The sequence below is a fragment of the Diceros bicornis genome, chromosome 4 (assembly GCF_020826845.1).
Source record: "Diceros bicornis minor isolate mBicDic1 chromosome 4, mDicBic1.mat.cur, whole genome shotgun sequence".
Classification (NCBI taxonomy): Eukaryota; Metazoa; Chordata; class Mammalia; order Perissodactyla; family Rhinocerotidae; genus Diceros; species Diceros bicornis.
Window position 1 is genome coordinate 60049841 of NC_080743.1, and position 20821 is coordinate 60070661.

General features: G+C 55.8%; 1 protein-coding gene across 4 annotated transcripts in view; it reads right to left on the reverse strand.

Moving 5' to 3' along the window:
• The window catches only part of MEF2D (myocyte enhancer factor 2D), a 33221-nt gene extending 19342 nt beyond the window's left edge, over positions 1–13879 (reverse strand). Inside the window, exon 1 of one of the 4 annotated variants that reach the window (XM_058539459.1) lies at positions 13484–13879. The gene's annotated coding sequence lies outside the window, so the exon portion shown is untranslated. Of the gene's footprint in view, positions 1–8066; positions 8987–13483 lie in introns of those variants that run through there. The other 3 variants (XM_058539455.1, XM_058539458.1, XM_058539456.1) reach the window with 3 other exon arrangements.
• Positions 13880–20821: the final 6942 nt, after the last annotated feature.

Consider the following 20821-nt stretch of genomic DNA (forward strand, 5'->3'; position numbering starts at 1 on the left):
CATCTAACTTCATTCCTTTGGTTCTCCCAATTAATTACTCTCAGCGTATCCTGTTCTTTTCTTTCTAGCACTTATCACGGTTGTAAATTACAATTCTGTGCTTCTATTAAATGCCAAGCTCCCAATGAGACTGAAGCTTCCTGAGGGCAGGAACCACATCCATCTTTTTTACCACTCTATCCCCTGCAAGGAGGAGCTCAGGAAATGTGTGTTCAGGAAGAAAGGATTGTTTCATTGGTGAGACCCTGTGAGAAGTCCTTCTTGTGGTCTAACTCCCATCAGTCCTGCTGCAGGACCAGCTCCTCTCACTCTGTCCTCTGTGGAGACAGAACACTTCCTCTCCCAGCTGCCCCTGAAGCTTGTCCTTTGGACACCACCTACCCTCCAACCACCCCTGCCACTCCAGTCCTCAACCCTCCCCACCCTAGGGCTGGCTGGTGCAGAGGGTGAGACTCTGAAGTCTTCTAAGGAGCAGCCCTGAGCACATGGAGATGGAGAGGATGGGGTTGCTTAGGCAACTGTCGCCTGGCAACCAGCTCCCTGGCTGATCTCCTATACCGCCCCCCCACCCCCCACCCCCGCCTCATGCTGGGGGAGCTGGGATGCGAGAAGGATCAGAGCTGAGAAGACAGGGAAGCCACAGAGACCCACTGAGCATCCTTTGACAACGGGAAGTCAGGGTTAAAAAGACCAGGGCTCGTCTTTCCCCAATCTCTGCCAAGGTAGCCCCAAAGCACTTTTTATAACTCTACGTTCCCAGGGCCCCTTCTCCATTGCTGCTCCTACGTCTGTGCCAACACTGCCAGAGGAGGAGATGCCCTGCCTTGGGCAGTCCTTCCTCCTATCTAACCAGGAGCCCTCCTCCAAAAACAGGCTACGTCTGTACTATTCTTTTCCCCCTTCCGCTATCCATTCCACATTGTTGCAGTCTTTGAAAGCCCTGGGGCAAAAACATGCACTCAGCCTTGACTTTGGAAGAAGGGGTGGCTGGGGCCCGGGTGGGCGCAAAGGATCCCAAACTGACCCTATCCAAGGTATGCGGGTCTATCCTGTCCAAGCTTCCCTCCTACTCATTTAGGGAGGTTTTAATGAACACCTGGACCTCCTTAATTAGCCCTCTGCCTAATTACCTAACCAACTGCCAGGAGCCAGAGGCCTGGGCATCTGTTCTCCAGATGTGAGCCTTTTCTCCCCAGGCTGGCCCCACTTCTCTTCTCCTTTCCAGCCTGCTCCTCCTCTAGGAAGCCCTCCCAGATGACCTGGCTTTTGGCTGCTTCTCCTGGCGCCCAGGGTTTGGGAGAGCTTAACGCTGCCATGGAGACAGGGGGTTGGTCAGGGTGGCCCTCCTGCTCTGAAGGCCCCAAGGCCCGCCCAATCCTGACCTCAGGCCACAGCTATGACTCCTTAGGCTGGCAGCATCTATGTCACCAAAAGCACCCCCTCGAAGGCTCTGCCTACTCCTGATTCACCCACTCAGGGCAGCACTGGCAGGAGAGGGCTGGGCAGGGTGGACCTCCTGGGGGGCGGGAGGTGGGGGCAGACAGAGGTAGGGCCTTTTCCGACAGAGATAGAAGGAGCAAAGAGGGAGGGAGGACGGCAGCAGGGCTGAGCCTCAGAGAGGCAGGCTCAGGCCTACCGTCTGGGGGAGAAGGGTGGTTGCAGAGAAGCCTTAGCAGATGGAGACCAGAGAGGACTCAGGGCAGGAGGCTCATCTGACACCACCCTCGACGAGGAGGAGGGGCTGAGGGAACCAGAGATGGTGGGGGATCCAGAAGGACCCCCATGGACAGCCTTTGTTCCAAGCTGGGTTAAAGACCCAACAGGAACTTGTGGGTCATGTTTACATGTAAATGAGGTGCAAATAATATACGAAATGTACCCTAAAGGGGGTCTTGGTTTGGAGGGGATATGGGAGAAGAAACAGGCCCCTGCCTCCCCCAATGTAACACCTCTTGGTACCTGAGCAATATTCAAACCATTCTCGGGTTTCAGAATGATGCTATCTCAGTTCCTGTGTGAGGGTGGCCTGGGGCCAGTGGGGAGAGTTGGGGGGAGAGGTCAGGGGGGCCTCCTGGAGCTGCAGCTGCAGCCGGGCAGCCCTTCCTGGGGAGCTGCAGGAGAAGTGCCTTCCAATGGCTAGCCTCCAGCCCCTCTCTCCTGCTGTGTCAGGGCAGTACCAGCCACCCTTCTCCCTTCCACCCATATCCACCCTCCGTCCCAGAGGCTCAGAGGAATTGCAGGGCATCTGCTTCCAGAGCTGTCATACCAGTGCAGGTCAAAATGGAGCAGATGCTCAGAGAGGCTGAGTGAGCAGCCGCCCATCACAGAGCAATGGGCTTCAACCCTGCTCTTTCACACGGTGAGAAAGACAGCTCTCATTAAAGCAGGCCCTTCATCCCTGCCTCCCAGGCTGCTCAGGGCTGCAGGCTGTGGACTGGAGGGGAAGGCAGGAGGCGCTGGAGACAGCTGTCATCCCTCCTCCCGCCCCTTCCCCGTGGCTGGGCTGCAGGGCATGAAATAAGCAGCAGGCGCTGGGGGAGGGGGTGACAATCCAATCCACCTGTCACCCCCACAGTCAGGCAGCCTCAAGCAGTCTGCTTGCTAACGAGGGAGGAGGCGTGGGTGCGGCAGACACGAAGGGGGTGGCAGAGGGGGACAGACACACAGACGCGGAAAGGAGACAGAGAAAAAGAGGTAGAGAGGCCAAGAGGAAGGCAGAGCATGGCACAGAGGCAGAGATGGACAAAGAGAGGGTCAGAGAGAGGGAGAGAGACCAGACCGAGATAAAGATTCAGAGAGAAACAGGTAGAGAACAAGAGACAGGTGCAACAGCTGCTCGCAGGAGCCTGAGGCTAGGCCGGTGGTGGGGGCGTAACTTGACAGGACACCACCCCTGTCCTCTGAAAACTTGCAGTCCAGCCAAGAGACAGACAAGGGAAGGAGAGATTCCACCTAAGGCGAGGGCAGGGAGAGGCAAGGGGCTCTCGGGGACCTGGACAGGGCCCAGACCCCGTTGGCCTGGGATGGAGCATCTCCCCAGCCCCGAGGGCAGGCCCTGAGAGTGGGCAGAGGTGAGCACAGGCCCAGGGCCTCCATTCCTACCCCACCCCCAGGGCTCACAACCTTCCTAGTCACTCTCGGAACTGCAGCTCTGGGACCTCTTCCCTCTAAGCAGAGACACATGCTGAGGAGCTCTGGAAGACAGGGTGGGAAGGTGAACCCAGTGACCACCCCCAAACACTGAAAGATCGGGCCCAGGCACGAGGGCCCAGGGGTTCACAGCCCCTGGGGTATACACAAGGAGCCCTTCCTTCACAAACACTGCACTGGCCCCAAAGTGGGGGCATTACCCCTCCGCAGTCTGAGCAAAGGCAGTGCTGGGGTCTCACACCATCCCACCCCCCAGCCTGTTGCCCACCACTGCTCCCTTGCTCCTCTCTGGTCTCCCTCTTATGCTCCATTCTCTCTGGCCCCTCCCCCATGGCAGCCTCTTCTCATTCACCCCAGAGTTCTTCTGGGGTCTGCTCTCAAAGGCACAGGCGGGTCCCCATCCCTGATCCTCCTCCCTTCAAAGTTCTGTTTGGCAGGCTCACTCCCCGAACCTCTGGTTCCCACCATCTTCCCCTCCCTCGGGGACTCCCCTCCCCCAGCCCAGCAGCCTCAGGGTTGGGCAGGGGCTATTTTTAGCCTGGGCACCGAGCTAATTTTAACTCACCGACAAGGGACCTGGGGGCGGGCTGTCAGGCTGGGGGGGAGGGAGGGAAGGACCAGTCCAGGAAAGCTGGACCCGGGGCAGGGGTGGTCTCAGGTCCCAGGCACCCTAGGAACGCAAGTGGAGGCAGGCGCTGTAGCCTCAACTGAAGCGACAGGAATCGACTTGCCAAGAGGAGCACCAGCGTGGGGAGCAGGGCTGGGAGCCCTCCCTCCAGCTTCCGCTGGACAACTCTCTCAAGCCCCACCCTAGACTTTCCGCCCTCTTCTCCTTGGCAAATCTCCTGGGACGGGGTCATCCTGTTCTCTGCCCAGGAGATGCCTCTCCAGTGAGGGTCTGTCTCCTGAGCCTCCTCCACTGCTTCCCCACCCCAGCTTGTCCTTCCTGTAGTCTAGCTCTCATCCTTCCTGTTGCAGCTGTGAGGTTGTATGCCTCCCTACAGAAGCAGCAGCCAGCCTCCCCACCCCCCAGGCTCCAACACCTCCCACCCCAGGCTCTGACCTTCCCCTAGTGGCCTCTGGACTGGCTCCCAGGAACCCCCCCAAACCTCGACAGTTCCTAGAGCCACCCAGCCTGATCTCAGGAAGAATCTGGGGGCAACAGGAGATTGAGTCCTAGTAGAAAAGAAGTGGGTAAAGTAGAGCCATGAATAGCCCAGGGAACTATGGGGACTCCGGGCAGGGATTCTGGATGCCTGGGTCTAGTCCCGCTCTGGCCCTAACTCACTGTGTGACCTTGAATAAGTCACTGCCTCCTCCTCCCTCCAGGCTTCACCCCACTGGCCAGTACAATGGGTGGGTGGAGTGGACTAGGTACCCAAGTGCCCCTCCAGCCTGGAAATTGGGTTCCTGTGAGAGGCCCACAGGAAGGGAGGCCAGGACTGGGATTCCACAGAGAGGTAACAGAAGAGATGGCCTGGCTGGGTGCACTATCCTTCAGCTTGCGGGGGGAGGGCAATGTGGAGGCCAGAAGAGAGTAGAAACGGGGCTGATGAAGAGAGAGGTGCTTTCTGAGCAGTGAGCCCCACAACAGATGGCCAAGGGTTGACAGAGGCTCATGGTCAGCCAGGGCAGGTGCCAGGTGGGGCACACAAGGCCCTGGCAGCAGAGATTCAGCCATCCCAACCTCCTCACACACCTGGAATGCCTATCAGACCCAGGGCTTGGGCCCCTGCTTCTAGTTACTGAGTGGCGACTGGCCTAACGTCAATGTCATGGTCATTAGTGGGGCCAGTTCTAGAACCCAAGCCTGAGCCTTGCTTCACGATCAGTAATGACTCACCACTACTCATTTGCATGGGGATTTGCATAGTGTCTCTGACCTTATTCCATCAGGCTCAACTTCCCATTCCAGGACCTGGGCCACCCCCAAACCAGCATCCCTGGGCACTTAGGGACCCCAGGTAGCGTTCTTGGTACCTCAGGCCTCCAGTCCCATCCTTCTCCTCCAGAAAGCATGCCTGAATTGATAAACACCCATGATAGTATTATTTGTCTAGAGCACTCAGTCCAACTGGGTCCCCCACTCTTGTCCAGGTCCCCTGTCCAGGAAGGGAGAGGGGCAGGGGGAGGTGTAATTATGAGGAATAAGCAAGCACTGCAGCTAGAGGAGTTTAATAAATTCATGGGGTGAAGTGTGATGGCTCCACACCGGTCTGGGGGCTCCCCAGAAGAAACTCCCCATTCCCCCCCTCAGTGCCAAGGTCAGGGCAGCAACAGGATAGGAGTGGCTTGTCCTTTACTTCTACCTCTATTCCCATTTCTAACATCCACCCCAAGAGTGCAAAATGAGAGGAAATGGTCTAGTACAGCAGACAAGATATATGCAAGACTACAGAGAGGACTTCCCAGGGCTGAGTTCCTGGCCTCAAATTAGTCTCTGGGGCTCAAATTTGCTTTGTTAGAAGTCACCCAACCCAGCATGGGCAGCTGGTAACATCTGAGAGAGCATCGGGGCCCCGGCACTACACTCCAACCAAGGGGAGCTGGAAGACAACCAGTCCCCTGCCTACCCTGAAGAGGTCAAGCGGACCTCCGCTTGTCCAGGTGTAGTATCTACACTTCCAGCCACACCCTCTGAAACAATGAAGCCTGGCAGTGGTCTCCTATCCTGGGAAGTCATTCCTGCTATCTAACCACCATCCCTCCTACTGTAGCCAACTCTAATACTGCAACCTAACCTACTTTCAGGCCTCTAGATGAGAGTGGTGGACAGGGGCCCCTGGCCATCCGAAGCCTTGGCTGAGGAGAGGTGGGGGCGGTTGGGACGGTTAGTGTGTCACCTTCCACCTCCCCACCCAACTTCCCTCTGGGGTCTCAGGAGACAGAAGTGAAAGTGGCAGCTGGGGCCTTGGGGGCGGGTCAGCTTGAGAGCCGTTGGGGTGAGCATAATGCCACTAGTGCTGGGTCTGGGCTACTTGCCACTGCAGCAGGTGGGCTAATGGTTAGATCAGGGGAGGGACTTCCCATGGAAATGAGGGCATGGGGTAACTAGGGAGTGTGGGCCCCTGGCCAAAGGAAGAGCAGGATGAAGAGGAAAAAGTGGAGAAAAGCAGGCAGTAGACAGTCTCAGAAGGGCCTTCTCCTCCAGGCCAGTGGTTTCACCCCTTATTTAAAGAGCAAGATCCCTTCTTCCCTCCCACAGAACAGGGGCAGGGCTGCTCTGGCTGAAGCAGATACAGGGGGTCCGAGCCCTGGCTGCTGGGAAGTGAGGACAAGGAGAGAGGGCAGGGGGCCTGAGGCCTGGGTCTTCAGACAGGCCAGCACCAATTCTGATGGAAGGGAAGGTGGAGGCTCAGAATGTGATGTGTCCAGGCACAATTACAGCCAGGGGGGCGAAGGAGGCCAATCCAATCAGGGAAAGCAAATCCTCCTAGAGACATCATGACCTCAGGAAGCCACGCAGGATTTAAAGGGGCCGCTCAGGGTGGCGGCCAGGTCCCCTTCTGACTCGAAGGACAGTCCTCTAAGCCCCTGGCAGGGGAGGGTGGGCAGTGCGGCTGCATGGGCCTGCTGAGGCGGCCGGCCAGGCAGCTCTTACAGGATTAGCTTGCTGCTTTCAGGACAGGTGCCAGGTGAAGCTAAGATGCCCAGCCAGATGGAAGGGGGCCAGGCGGCCAGTCGGGGGGGGGGGGCGTACCTGCACACAGCTATGCAAATACCTGCCCCCTGATTTGATTTGTGCTCCTCACCCTTTCATGAAGCCACTATGCAAAGACCCCTCTGATTTCTGCCAGCTAGGACCCCTGCCTACCAAGCTTTCTCTGCCATTCCTATGATCTGGAGCTATCCTTCCCCTGAGTGGGAAGTCCTGCCTGTTGTCTACTCTCAATCCTTCTGCTGTACTTTACAAGCAGGGCCCCACCCCAGGGAGCAGGTGAGGGGCCAAGAGGTTCCTCCTCTCCCCTCCCCATCAGCTCCCCACCCCTTGGGCTGACAGGTGGGGGAGACAAGAGGGAGCAGCTGGGCCAGGACACCTGTCCCCACCCAGTCAGCCTGGGCCCCACAGGCCTGCCATGGGGTATGCAAAGGGGAGTCAGCAGAGAGGCAGGCAGCTGTGGGGGCAGGAGGAAAGGGGCCCAGAGGTCAAGGAGAGATGTGACTAAGAAGGCCTGAGCACCCCTTTAAGATCAGCCCTTCCTCCTGCTCTACCTCCAACCATCGTCCCTCACCATACACATAACACATGTGTGCTTTAAGGAGAAAAGCTCGAGGTTCGAGGTCATCTGCTCCACCCCCTTGTGTCCATGTTACTTGATCCAGCTGGAGTGGAAGACTCCACGCAAAGGCAAAGAGACCGACCCCTCCTTTGCCCACCCACGGCCACTCCCACTGTGTGGTTTCCCCTGAGCTTCGGAGATGAGCTCCCTCTTTTTCCTTATTCTCCCAACCCTCAACTCCAGGTATTTGCTGGCGGGGTGGGGGTGGTGAAATCCTGAGGAGTAAGTGAGCATGCAGCCAGAGGGACTTGTTAAGAGTCGTGGGACGAAGTGTGGAGGGGGTAGGTTCTGAGACAAGGAGACAGCTGGCTGGGGAGGGCAGGGCTGGACTCAGCTTCCCCAGCCCATCCCAGGGTCAGACTGAGCCCCAGGCTTGGAGGTCTCCTCAGGGCCTCCTCAGTCCCCCTCCACACCAAGTCCCCACCCAGGGACCTTGACCTCACCCCAGCTTCTGGGTGGCTGCTTAGGGTTGGAGCTGATGTCTGGAAGAAAGGAGGCACCCACTTTCTAAGCACCCCCTCTGTGTGGAGTACCACACATTTTCCCCTTGAACCACCTTCCTTTCCCAGTGAGGCATCTCTCTTTCACAGAAATGGAAACCAACTCAGAGGTGGGCAGGGACTTGCCCAAGGTCACCTGGAATAAGCGGCAGAGGTGGGCTGACTTCTGAGCACAGTGCTTCCCCGCACAACCCGGGCTGAGAGCAGGCAGGGCCTCCCTCCACCTGAGGGTTACGGCATGTTCCTTCCAGCGCAGATTCCCTAATTTCCGGACCTGGGAGGCTCACTTCGGCCTTGTGTCTTGCCTTCAGACAAGCCCAGGACTCTCGTGGCTCAAGTCTTCCCGCTCCAGTCTTTCTCCTCATGCATCTCAGCTGGTAGCTGAAGGGGGGACTAACGGGTACCCAGGAGGGGTCTCTGAGTGTCATCCATTCCTGCCTTCATATCCCTGCTTTGGGGCTTTTCTCCCATGGCACTCAATCAGAAGACAATACCTTCTCAGAAAGCACATCCCCCCTCAACTTGCCACCAAACCCTAATCCTCTGCCCTCTGCCAGGGAATCCTACTAGGTTAGCTCTTCCCTTCACCAAATCCTGCTCCTTCTCGCCGGTCTCCCTGGACCTCCTTTTCCACTGCCCCACCTGCAGAGCAGGAGCCTTCCCTCAACCTCCTAACTGGGAAAGCTGGAGCAAGTCCCTTAAATCTCTGACTCAGTCTCCCCAAATATAAAAAACAGTTGTGGAGAGAAATAAATGAGTCTCCATACGTTTCCATGCGCAGTACAGAGCTGGGCACACAGGGATTCAGCAAATGGAAGTTTCCTTCTTCCAGTCCCCAGGAACCTGAAAAGTTTTAGTTTTCTGTCTCCAAAGTATACTGGAAAACAGGGAGAGTGGGTACTGCCTGAGGGTAAAGCTCTCTTGACCAAAAAAAAGCTCCTTCTCTATATGCTTCCCTGGTCTGCCCAACTCCTAGGGGAGTGGCCAGAGCACTCCGCCAGAGGCACCAGGCCAAGGTCAGTGACCAGGCCTAGAGCCCAGAGCCTCCTGGGAGGGTGAGTTTAAATGAGTAAATATGGTCCCGCCTGGGTGTGGCTAGCAACAAGCGAGAGCTCCAGACAAGCCCCTCCCCTCCCACCCTACAGCAGAAGGGAGAAAGACCCAGGGCAGGTACCACCGCCTCCCCTCCCCAAGGCTATGGGGGTCCTGTGCAGAATCAACGAATGCATCCCCCTGTCTCCACGCCGGGCCAGAAGCAGGGCTAGGCTCCCAGGAAGGACAGGTTGTAGCAGCAGCCTCAGGAAAGTAAAAATGAGATGCAAAGGGCCTTGGGGATCACCCAGGCCAGGGATCTGCCCCAAAATGCCTGAGGGCTCAGGTGTAATCTTGACACCTCAGAGTGGCCTCGCTCATCAGGGTGAGTGGGGAGGGCAACAGAGACCAGCAACAAACACCGGGGTGCTCTGATCACCACAAGGCTTGGTGAAACTCCTGCACATCTAGAAAGCTGACTTACCCAAGGGCACACGGTCAGTGAGGGGCAGAGGCAGGCTGGGCCAGGACCACAGAGAAGAATAAATGCGGGGGAGGGGGCTGTGAGGGGTAGTGATGCAAGTCAGCCGGGGCTCCTCAACTCACAAGGCACACTCTAGGTCTGCCCGTCTGTGGTCTAACCTCAATCCCTCCTGCTCTAGTCAACCCTTCTCTCTCCAGAGTGCTTGCACACCCTTCACATTCTTGCCTCCAGTCCCCCCACCCTATCCCCAGTCTCCAATCCTTTAATCATCTTTGCCATTCACTACCCCCCCACCCCCCACAGGGCGGCAGCTGCTCCGTGGGTGTCTACACACTGGTGTGTATGTGCCACACACCTTCATGCGTGTTTGCCACCACGAAATGCTGTGGACTTGCCAGGTGCATTTGGGCATGCCCGTCCGCACAGACCCCCACCCAGCCCCCACAGCCCCAGAAGACTCTCAGCCTCAGGCAGGGGAAGAGAAGGGAAAATAAATATTCCAGGAGCCAAAGAGCACCATCCCCACGAGGCCAAGGTTCAAGGCCTTTCAGCAAAGCCACCAAGAGCCATTGGAGAAGAAAGTGCTTTGAGACCCCCTTCTTTCCCAGGCCAAGTTAGAGCCATCTCTCTCTCTCCCATTTAGCTCCACTGGGAAGTTCTTCCTGAGGTCTAAGCCCCAGCCTGCCTGCTGCAATTGTGGACAGACAAGGCGACATCAACTGCAGCACAGCAAGGTGTCCAGCTTCCAGAGCAGAGCTGCTAGTACCTAACACCTTCCCCTCCCCCCCGAGTAAGTAACCAAACTGGGACAGGACAGACGGTTGGCCGGACTCCGGCCCCATGCCTGGCTCATAAAAGCCACCAGCAATTACAGTGATGCTGAGGCTATGCCGGCCCCACCACCATCTCTTTCTTCCCTTTAAAGGGAGATAATTGCCGCAAACCAGTTGGCCTCAGAGAGCCTGGAGAGTCCCAGCCATGGCCTGAAGGGGTGGGGAGACCCCGCCACCACATGCCACAAGACCCAGAATCTGACACTTGAGGATGGGTTCCAGGACCACATCTGATCCTCATATAAACTGACAGAACCCAGGTGAACACCAACCATGACTTGTGCCCAAGAGGTCGAGGCCTCTATTACCCACCCCACCAACTCGTCTTCTCCAATAAGGCCACCACCCTCTGGACTAGAGGGGCAGAGAAGCAGGGGCCTGGCTCCAAATACAACTAGGGAAATGCTGGACCCACTCATCTATCCCTGCCTCCCCTTGCACCCGCAGAGGTACAGAATTGGGTGGCAGAGTGTTCAACACAGGGCCCACCCACACCAGGCCAGGGTAAGCACTGAGATTCCGGACCCAGTGCCAAACAGGGAGGGCAGGGGGCCCCGCTGGCCAGAAGGTGAAGGTTGACAGCATGAGCAGAGGGGCAGGCCTCTCTGAGGGCACAAGGCCAGGGATGCCCACATCAGAGAGACCTTCCCAGGGCAGGGTCAGAGGAAGAGGGTGGGAGGGGCTAGGTCACAATCAGTCACGGTCTAACTCCAAGGCCTCCTCTCCCCTCTACCTCTCAGGGACCAGGGGGTCTATCCCAGCCTCTTTGCTACTAGTCCTCTAGCCCCCAACCTGGGGAGTTTACCCTCCACCTTCTCCCCTCATCACACCTCCCAGGAAAGACCCAGAGAAGATTAAAAAAAAAAAAAACCTGCTGGAGAGAGATTATATAACAGCAGCCAGAAAGACTATCATATCTCCCAGCCTATAAGATGAGCCAGGAGCCAAGCAGGGCAGAACTGGGACGCCCAGGCCCCTTCAGCCCAGGGGCAGCAGATACAGAGTGAGGTGGACAATGGTCAGCGCTCGCTACCCTTCCAAGTCCTCTGCCACTCTGTTCCAGGCCTTGGGTACAGCAGACAGAAGCTCCAGCCTAATCTCCCATGCCCATCCCCCAACACAAGGGTTATGATGCTCTCTGACTGGGTCCTGCTTCTCCCCTTGGACCAAGGCCTCCAAGAGCAAGGATTGTGTCTTCCTTCCTACGGTCTCTTCCTACTATGAAGCTGTGCCTGAAAGACTAGTGGCAGTGGGACTAAAGCTCTAACACAGATTTGCTGTGTGATCTCAGGTAAAAAGCTCGACTTCTCTGGTATCTAAAGGAGCATGAGGGAAAGCTCCTCCTTTCCCCAGACTCCTCCCCCTACAAATGTACATGCACATACATACACTTACATACACATATACAAACACATATGAGATGTGCTGGCAGAGTAGAGGAGTTACAACAAAGAAAATATGACCACTGAGACCCAACGGTCCAAATGCCTGTGTGGGGGAAGTGGGGAAAGAGCTATACATAAGCTCCAGTGTCCCCCAATCACCCCATACAAATGGGTCCTCAGCAACCCTCACACTGATCCCACCCCACCCCCATCTCCTGCCCCACACACTGGGAAACCACAGGAAGGAAATTCATTCCCAGGCAGGCCGTGGGAGCTGGGACAGCCAGGCTAAGTCCTGGGGCGGGTGTGACCCAGTGGCCACAGGCAGGCAGACATCTGTGAACACTAACATGTGCCTTTTCAATGCTCTCCTTGGTCACTAAGACTTCCCTGTTGGGGGGTTGGAGGAGAGTGGGAGGTGAACAGCTCCCAAACTTCAAAACACCCAATCTCGTGCTGGCCTGAGCTCCCCTCCTATCTCCAGGCCAGAACAGCCCAAGGTCACCGCCCCAGACGGTGAACTTCCCATAGTCCAGGCTGGCCCCTGAACTGCCTAGGAGACCCAATGAAGGGAGAGGGGAGAGGGGCGTTTGATTTCCCCCAAACCAAAGAAACCAGGCCTACAAGGAGACCTCAAGAGTGGGGCTGGGCACAGGGTAGGAGAAACAGGATCCACCCACTGTGCCCTCCCCCAACCCATCAACAATGCACTGCTTAAGGGGAGGCAGAGAGAACCTCCCACTCAGAAGGACAAACCTGGGATAACCTAGTCAGTGGCTCCAAGTGTGCCCACACCCAGCAGCCCTCCTTTATGGGGAGAGACCTCAGGAATCTGCTGAGAGGTCAGTCTGAATTACTAGAGGGAGGGAGACCCTTTCCCCAAACCCTGTAAGACCCAAACCTGATAGAATGTGGGCTGGCACTGGGGTGAGGGACTAGATGCATTCTAGTCTTCTTGGCCCTCCCTCCCCCAAAGCCCCTCCAACATTCCCCAGACCCCCACTCTTGGCCCAGTTCAGCCTGCCAAAGGTGGAGAGAGGGGCCGGAGAACTCTTGCCCAGATGCTGAACAGCTGCAAACTTCTGGCCGGGGGTTCTTCAGCTGGGGCTGCTGACAAACCAGATCAAGGGTCTCGGAAGCAGGCTAAGAGATCCCAAGGAAGGGTCCTGCGTGTCCACCTCCGTGGTGACTCCGCGTCCCAACTTCACAGGCACCCGGCAAACCCGGGGCCCCGGACACACACACTCACGCACCCCAACCCACCACCCCGGTGTCATCTGAACAACATCCCCCCTCCCTCCCCCGCTTCCCAAACAGCTGCGGCTCCCCCCGCCCCCACCCTCCCGCCGCCCTCCCAGGCCCCCTTCTGCACCATTTCGGGCCAAGGAGGAGGGAACAGGCGGCGCGAAGAGGGAGAGGGAGGGAGGGCCGGCTGTTAAAATGTCAGTCGCTCCTGGCTGTCACCGGAGACCCCCTCTGAGGATGGCGCCCCTTCCCAGACCACTCGGAGGCCGTCATAACCCCTAGACACCAACAGACCAGCGCGCCCCCAAGCCCACCCCGACCCCAACACCTAAGAGAATTACAGCCCACTTCACTTGTCCCCCACAGCCGACTCCCTAACACAAACAGTCCCCATGTAATCTCCCACCAACGCCACACGAAAACACAGCCCGCTCCGCGAGTTCCTCCCAGCCTAGGAGGCCACCCCATCCCACCCCTCAGGGGGACGGTCTAGACCACCCTCCACCCCAACCCCAGGACGGGGTGGGGGAGGGGGCCTCTTAAAGCGGCAGGCGCATTATTTTTCCCTACTCACCGGCCCCGCTGGGGGAAGGGGGGTGTCACAGCTGGTAGGGGGTAGACCTCGCCCCTGGTCCGAGAGATCTTCAACACTGGGAAGCCGCAGATCCGGGCGGGGGGAATAATAAATGAGGCCGGCGTCCGCGCGGGCCCTGGGCGGCGCCGGGGGGCCTGGGCCCCCGTCGTGGGCGCGGGGGCGAGCAGGCGGGCGGCGGGCAAGCAGGGGACCGGGGCCGAGCGCCCGACCCGCCTCGGCTGTTGTTGATATTTTGCTTCCTTCCTCCTTTCGGGCTCCAAAGGTAACTCCTCCAGCCCCCAGGAGTCGAGGCCGACGTAGGCACAGCTCAGCCTAGCTTGAGGGGTGGGGGAACGGGGGTGATGGACAGGTGGGGGGGCCAATGGGAGGAACCCGTGGGGGCGGAGGGGCGGGGCCGGAGCAGGGGCGGTCCTGGGGACGCGGCCCCGCCCCTCGCTTCCCTGGGGCCGGCCGGGCCGGGCCGGGTCGGCCCCCACCCCACCGCCCTCCAAAGCTAGGCTGCAGCGCCGGGAGCGGCAGATCCCTCCGCCAGACGGGAGGGAGGGAGGAAGGGACGGAGCCAGGCGAAGTAGCGAGGCGAGACCCAGAGGCCTTTAAAGGGATCGGCCTGCGCCCGTGGAGCCCTTCCGAGCTCGCCGGACGGCCGCCTAACACTGCTGCCACCACGCGCTCAAGGAGGTCCTTTCTGGGGAGGCTCCGCGGGCTGCGCGCACACTCTCACAGACACACGTTACCTCGACATCCCCACCCCCCTCCCGCCAGGCCCCCGGAGAGTTGGGAGGTGGGAGTCTAAGTAGATAAATTGAGGGTAGACGCTAAGTGGTGAAAAGATTCCATCTCCCCCACTTAATGTGTGCCGAAGCCCCACTTAAAGGGACACGTTCATTCCTGGGGAGTTACCTGGGGAGCTCGTTTGCTCCCTCTACCTGTGACAGGACCCCTCCCCTCCCCGGGCCCGGCTCGGCAGACGCCCAGCAATTTAAAGCTACAGCTCATACTTCTTGGGTGACCTAATCCCCAGTGCCTGCGGGCCCCAGAGCACTTACAGCCGAGGGGGGCAATTTAAAGGGGCGGGACCCTAATTTGCCCCAGCACAGGAAACGCCCAAAAGCATTTTGTTACAGAAGCAGTAGTAGCTCTTTACAAAAAATGTAAAATTTAGAAATTCCTGGTTGCCCCAAGGTGTGGTGAATCTTTATGTGTCCTACAACAGGAGTTTAGGGGCCAGCCTACTGAATAAATGTCCCGTCACATTTGCTCTCCAGCATTACTGTTACTTCCAAGTCCTGCTGCTTTCTACCTGGAGCTTGAGGAAATGATGGAATCTGGCTTAGATCTCAAAGAACCTTGCAGAACAGAAGGGCACTCAGTTCTTCACACACCCTGATTTCTATCTGGCTGGGTCTGATTTACTGAACAAAGACTCTGATTCTGGGTTAAATGCCGAAGAGACTAATATATACAAAGAGAGGCAGCATGTCATGGTGATTAGAAGTGTCAACTTTGGAGTAGTCAAGTTGCCTTGGTTCAAATCCTTATTCCACCATTTATTAACTGAACACAGGAACATTATTTAGCTTCCCTGTACCTCATGATCCTCAGGGGTAAAATGGAGATGGTGATAATAGTACCTAACTCATAAATTTGGTGTGAAGATTATATTAGTTCATACAAGTAAATTGCTTAGAATGGTGCCTCATTCTGCATTATAATAACTCAAGGGCTGGACTTGCAAAGACACCTTTAGGCCCATTATCCCATACAAGCCTCAAAGGAGGCAAGTTCAGTGGAATTGCTCTGCAAACAGGTTGGAGGCTTGTCCTGTATGTCCCCAGACCAGAAGCCAGCAAACTATTTCCTTGGCCTCAGTTTCCAACCCTTCCACCTGGCCTCTCCTTCAGGAAACCTGATTTAAAGTGTCCTACTTTGTCCCCAAATGTAGCTTCTCAGTTGCCCACTGGATCTGGGAGATGGGGCCCCAGCACCAGAAGATGTCAGCCTTCCTTGCCAGGCAGAGCTAGCTTGCCTGAAGGACTTCAGGGGAGGCAGGGGGAGCCATCTGCCCTGTCCCCAAGGACTCGGAGAAGAACAGAGCCTTGTGCCAGGCCTGGGGCTATGGCAGTAGCAGGATGGGAAAGTGCCCCCCCTCCCTCAAGTGGGGAACCTCCCCTCACTTGTGGCCTCTATTTTTAGTGCTTCCCCAGGCTCTAGCTGGAGAAACCGTTTAGTCATCAGGGTGTTTATTTTCCGGCTGTTTCCGACGTCGGGAAAGCAGAATGTTGAGACTGGAGAGATCCAAGGCTGCTGGAAAAGACTTCTTAGGAACAGGCCTGGGAATTCAGCCTTCAGACCATTGGGTCCCAGATCATACAACAAAACCAAAGTGGGCAGGGGGCACCCAAGCCAGCAGGAGACCAAGAGAACTGAGTTCTCCGCCTGCCTCTAGTTTTGAGGCTCTCCAAGCCAGAGACCCCTCTGGCCCCAGCTCCACTTGAAGGATTCTCTCCAAAAACATAAGCAGCCCCAGAACAAATTCTTTCCCAGGACTAATTACCAGAAACCCCCTCCCCAACCTCCTATAGCTCTGCATGGTAAGTCTCCCGCCAACCACAGTTCCAGCCAATCTCAAGCCCAAGGCAGGCTTGCCAGGGCTGTGATTGGCCAGCTAGTCCTCCCTGCCCGTGGAATGTTGGGTCCTTAACAAAAGAATGAGGAAGGAAGGTGAGTCACCTGGGAGGGTGTTAAAGGGCCAGGAGCAGGAGGGAGAAAGGAGGGGAGGGAAGAGCTCAGTAGGGGAGATGGAGTGTCCTGAACCCTGAGATGCTGAAATGATAATTCACTAGAGAACAGTGCAGGACAGAGTAGGCAAGGCTGATATTACAAGGGAGACAGAATATTTATTTATTTATTTATTTATTTATTTATTTAGAGAGAACTTCATGAGAAAGGATAAGTTATAAACATGAGGTCTTGATTTCCATGAAGGACAGGGAAGGATCTAGGGAATAATGCTGCTGGAAGTTAGTTTATAATGAACATTTCCTGAAACTAACTCTGCATCTTTTTCTTCTAGCCCCTGGACCAGCGGTCCTAGAATCCTCTTAGGCGGAAAATGCCTGAGCAGACTAGACACCTGGGTCTCATTTTTCCTTCTCCACTTCTGGCTACCAACCCATCTTTCCTAGAGAAAAATCATCTAACAGCCCAAAGTTGCTATAAAATCCCCTAGGAGTCAGACAGATGCCCACCAAAGTCCTAAAAAGTGTGTGTAAACTCCTCTGTACAAGCATCAAGTTCCCAAGTTTACATGGCACAAGAACACCAACAGCTCCCCTTATTCATGCCTCCCCAAGCCTCCCGAATCCAACTTAATCTGGAGAGGTCTTCTTCATCCTCAAGGGCTGCTTCTCTTCCTGCCTGTTATTCCATGTCTCTGGGAAGCCATTCCTGCTCTTTCAGCCTCTGTATGGCTCTATGGCTGCTATCTCCACCCCCCAGCACCATCCATCTCATCCCTTCCATTGGCTGATCATTCTTCCTCCCAGTTTTCCAATAATCCCAGTCAAGACCACCAATCTCTCCCCACATCTTCCACCTTGCTTGCGACAGGAAGGGCCATCAGCCGGTGTACTGGTGGTCCTTCTGTGTATACATTCTCCGTGTGGACTTGTGTGTCATCCTGTGCCTCTACTTATGTATAGTGCTCTGTATTGTGTATTTACCTCATCAGTACACACCATATGGTACTGACATTGTTGGTTTCCAATATTATTCTTCACCAGATCTTGAGCTCCTTGAGGGCAGCAGTTTAACTCAACTTTGGGTCTTCAGAGCCTTGCAGGGCCCTGCATGGGATGTGCTCAGCAGATATCCGTTACATGAATCTGTATATGTGTATGTGTGTAGCTGTGTATCCGAGTTAAGATTGTAAAAACTTTACTGAATACCTCTATTCGTCCACTGATAACTGTGCTAGCCCAGGGATGGGGCTCTGATCTGGGGCTCGGACAAGTCCCCCCCTGGGGAGGGGGAGTGGGTGGAGGGTGGCGGCGTAGTCAGGCAGAGAGGTGTCCAAGGCTGTGCTGGCAGAGCTGTGCCCCAAGCTTAGTGCCCGGGTGCCTGGGGCCAGGCCCCGGGCAAAGGGCAGAGGCCCCACCCTGGAACTAAAGGGGGCAGGGAAGGGGTACCAAAGCCGGGCCCTCGGTCAGTGCCCCCCCTACAAGTTCCCTGCCCCCGACTGGGCAGGATGTGGTGGCAGCTGCAGGAGGGTGGGCAGGATGTGGGGGTGGGGGCAGCTGAAACGAAGCCTGACAGTCGTCTCCCCAGCTCCTCCCTCCTTCCCTCTCCCCCCCCATCCGCCCCCTCCAGGTCACGTGCTTCCAGCCCAGGCACCGACGGACTATTTTCCCCTTTCCGCGGAAGGACATAATTGACATCGCAAACTCGAGTCACCACCGACTTCAGCTGTACCACGCCTTTTTCTTGCCCCATAGCCCAAGACGGAAAGTTTGCCAGAAACACATTTCTTGAAAGCCCTGATCACTAACCCGGGAGTGGCCCCTTTAAATGCAAATGAACCGCCCTCACGCTCTCGCCCCCCACCCCCATCCCAACTTTGCTCCTCGTGCCCAGACTCCGCCAGCTGCCATTGACGTCACGCGTGCGTCAGCGTCGCCAGCCCAACCTGACGGCACGTGGGGGGAAGAAGGTGGCCTTAAAGGGCCAGACTCTTTTGGCCTGCCCGGTTACTGCTGTGAGATTTGGCCTTGAAAAAGAGAAATGAAATGGGAGGTGGGGAAATTTATTAGAACTGGAAGAAATGCAGGATAGACGTTAGGAAGAACTTCCCAGAGTAGGAGGGCCAGGCCTTTACTCTAGATTCGCCAGAAGTTTGGGTATTTGTGCCTGGGAGAGAAACCCAGGAGGAGCAGAACAACTCTGAGAGTAAAGGAGACTTGGCATTTAAGACTCGCCTAATTATAATTTCAGCCTTTCCTCTATCCCTGTCCAGCATGTCCATAGTGCAAGGATTTTGTTCACTTTGGTATCTGCAGCACCAAGAACAAAGCACTTAGTAGATACTCAATTAAAGTCTTTGTAGCATGAATGGAGTCCAGTGCAAAGCCACCTCCTCTAGGAGGCATTCCTTGATTGCCCCACCGCCAACCCCCACCCAGCATGCATAGCACATACCTGCAGCTAGAGACAATCTCAGTCTCTTTTCAACACCCACAGCATTTAATGATTTAACGAACCTGCATCTTCCTTCCGTGCATTAGCGACCACTGGGCAGCGGTTAAGAGCACAGACCTTGGAATCGTGTAAACGTGGTTCCAATTCCATTTATACTGTTTACTAGCTGAGTAACTTTGGACAAGTCTCTTCATCTTAGTTCTAATAACTGTCAGATGGGGCTAATGCTATTTAGACCATAGACTTGCTATGAAGATTAAATAGAGCAATTTCTGTGAAGCTCTTGTATGGTATCTATTGCATAGTGTGTGCTCAATAATCGTAGAGAGTAGGTTTTAAGATGGCCATCTCCCTCACTAAACTATGAGCTTCTTGAGAGCAAGGACCTTGCCATTGTAATTTATGCCCAGCACCAACACAGTGTGAGGCTTATGGTTGATGCTTTAAAATGTTTGTTGAATTAATGAATGATTTCAGCATTTCCTGGAATCTGACCTCCAAACCCACCGCTGAAGTTGTTACCCAAAGGGAGAACACATTACAAATGCCCCCTCTGTACCCCAGGTTTTAAGTTCTGTGGTAGAGCCTCAAGGTAGAATTGGGGTGAGGCCCTAATCTCTGTGGTTAAACCAAAAGTATTATGCAAACAAACCACAAATGATTGGTCTGCGATGGAGACCCGAGGAGGTCCTCCCAACTTCTCCACATCCCCAGCTCAGCTCTAAAACCCTGTCCCAGGACACCGAGGCTGGACTTCTGCCAGGAATAGAGGACACTAAAAGGAAGCTGGAAGAGGGGAGCTTCTTGCCTCTTCAGAGCTTCTTGGCCCAGACACTAATCTATCTTTGGCCTTTTCTTCTCTGGAGCCTGATCTGTTCCTCTACCAATTCCTCTCCCCAGCTCTGCCTGCCATCCTACACCCCAACCTTCCTTCCCTCCACAGCTTCCTGATAGTTATAGTCTAGGGGTGAGGGGGGACAAGACCTCCTACCACCTGATTCCGGCTCCTTGACCAGAGGAGCAGTAGCCACCTCCTCCTGGTTCAGCCTGTCTTGCAGCTGCTTATCGATCTGATTTTCAATATCTGTCACCATCTCTGAAGTAGAAGCGCTGACAGACAACAGAGGGACTTCCTGCCAGAGGAGGAGCTATGAGCAGAAGGCAGCAAGAGCCCTCCGCCTTCCTTGAAGACCAGAAAGAAGCGGTGAGACCCTCCTCTGGCTGAAAGCAACCCTGTCAACCCAAGGAACCCTGGGGGGTGCGGGTGGGTTCCCCCACAGGAATCTCCCATCGGCCTTGATGGTGACTCCGCCCCCTGCAGGGATAGGGTGACGCCCAGGAGCGCTCTGTGTTCCAGAAAACCCCAAAATAACCTGCCTTTGCTGTCCAGCTGCTATTTCTGTCCATCTTCTTTAATTATTCAAACCCAAGTTGGGGAGTGAACTATAAAAAGCTCTCCTACTTGGGGACCCAGGAGAGCCGGGAGACTCGCCAGGTTACAATAGCAGCAGACCACAGGGTTTGGGTGAGGTCACTTGGTCCGGCCTCCTGCCTGAAACTTCCATCTGCTATTTGCCTGCTTCCTCTGTTAGAAGGCAGAATCCAGGCCTCCCTCCCTAAATCTCCCTCGTGCCTGCATTTCAGCATTCCTCCAACCCTATCCTGCCTGGGAGCTATGCTCCACCCCACCTCCCTTTACTCTGACAGTATTTCCCCTCGTTTTCTCTTTGCTGACTGCTCCCTAGTCCTGGTTCTTAATCCACAGATAGTATTGTCACAGCCAAGCATCCAGGACTGAGGGAGGTGTGGTGGCAGGGAGTGTAAAGAGGTCAAGTCAGGTGGACACAGACCCGGAGATGGATACCATGCCCTTGGAGGGCACTCTATCAGCTGGGGGCTGGGGAGCTCTGTTCTGGGTAGGGCAGGTTCCTGAGCATGGCAGGTGCTGAGCCTCTTCCGAGGCTTCTCTTGGGAACTCTGACATTGTAGCTGAGGGGATGGTAGGAAGGCTGCAGGAAGGACTTTCTTTCTTTTCTGGGCCTAGGCTTCTGGTTGTCCAGAAGTCCAGTGTCAGTTTCCATTGAAGCTGAAACCCAGGGCAGGCTGTGAGGAAAGGAGGATTCT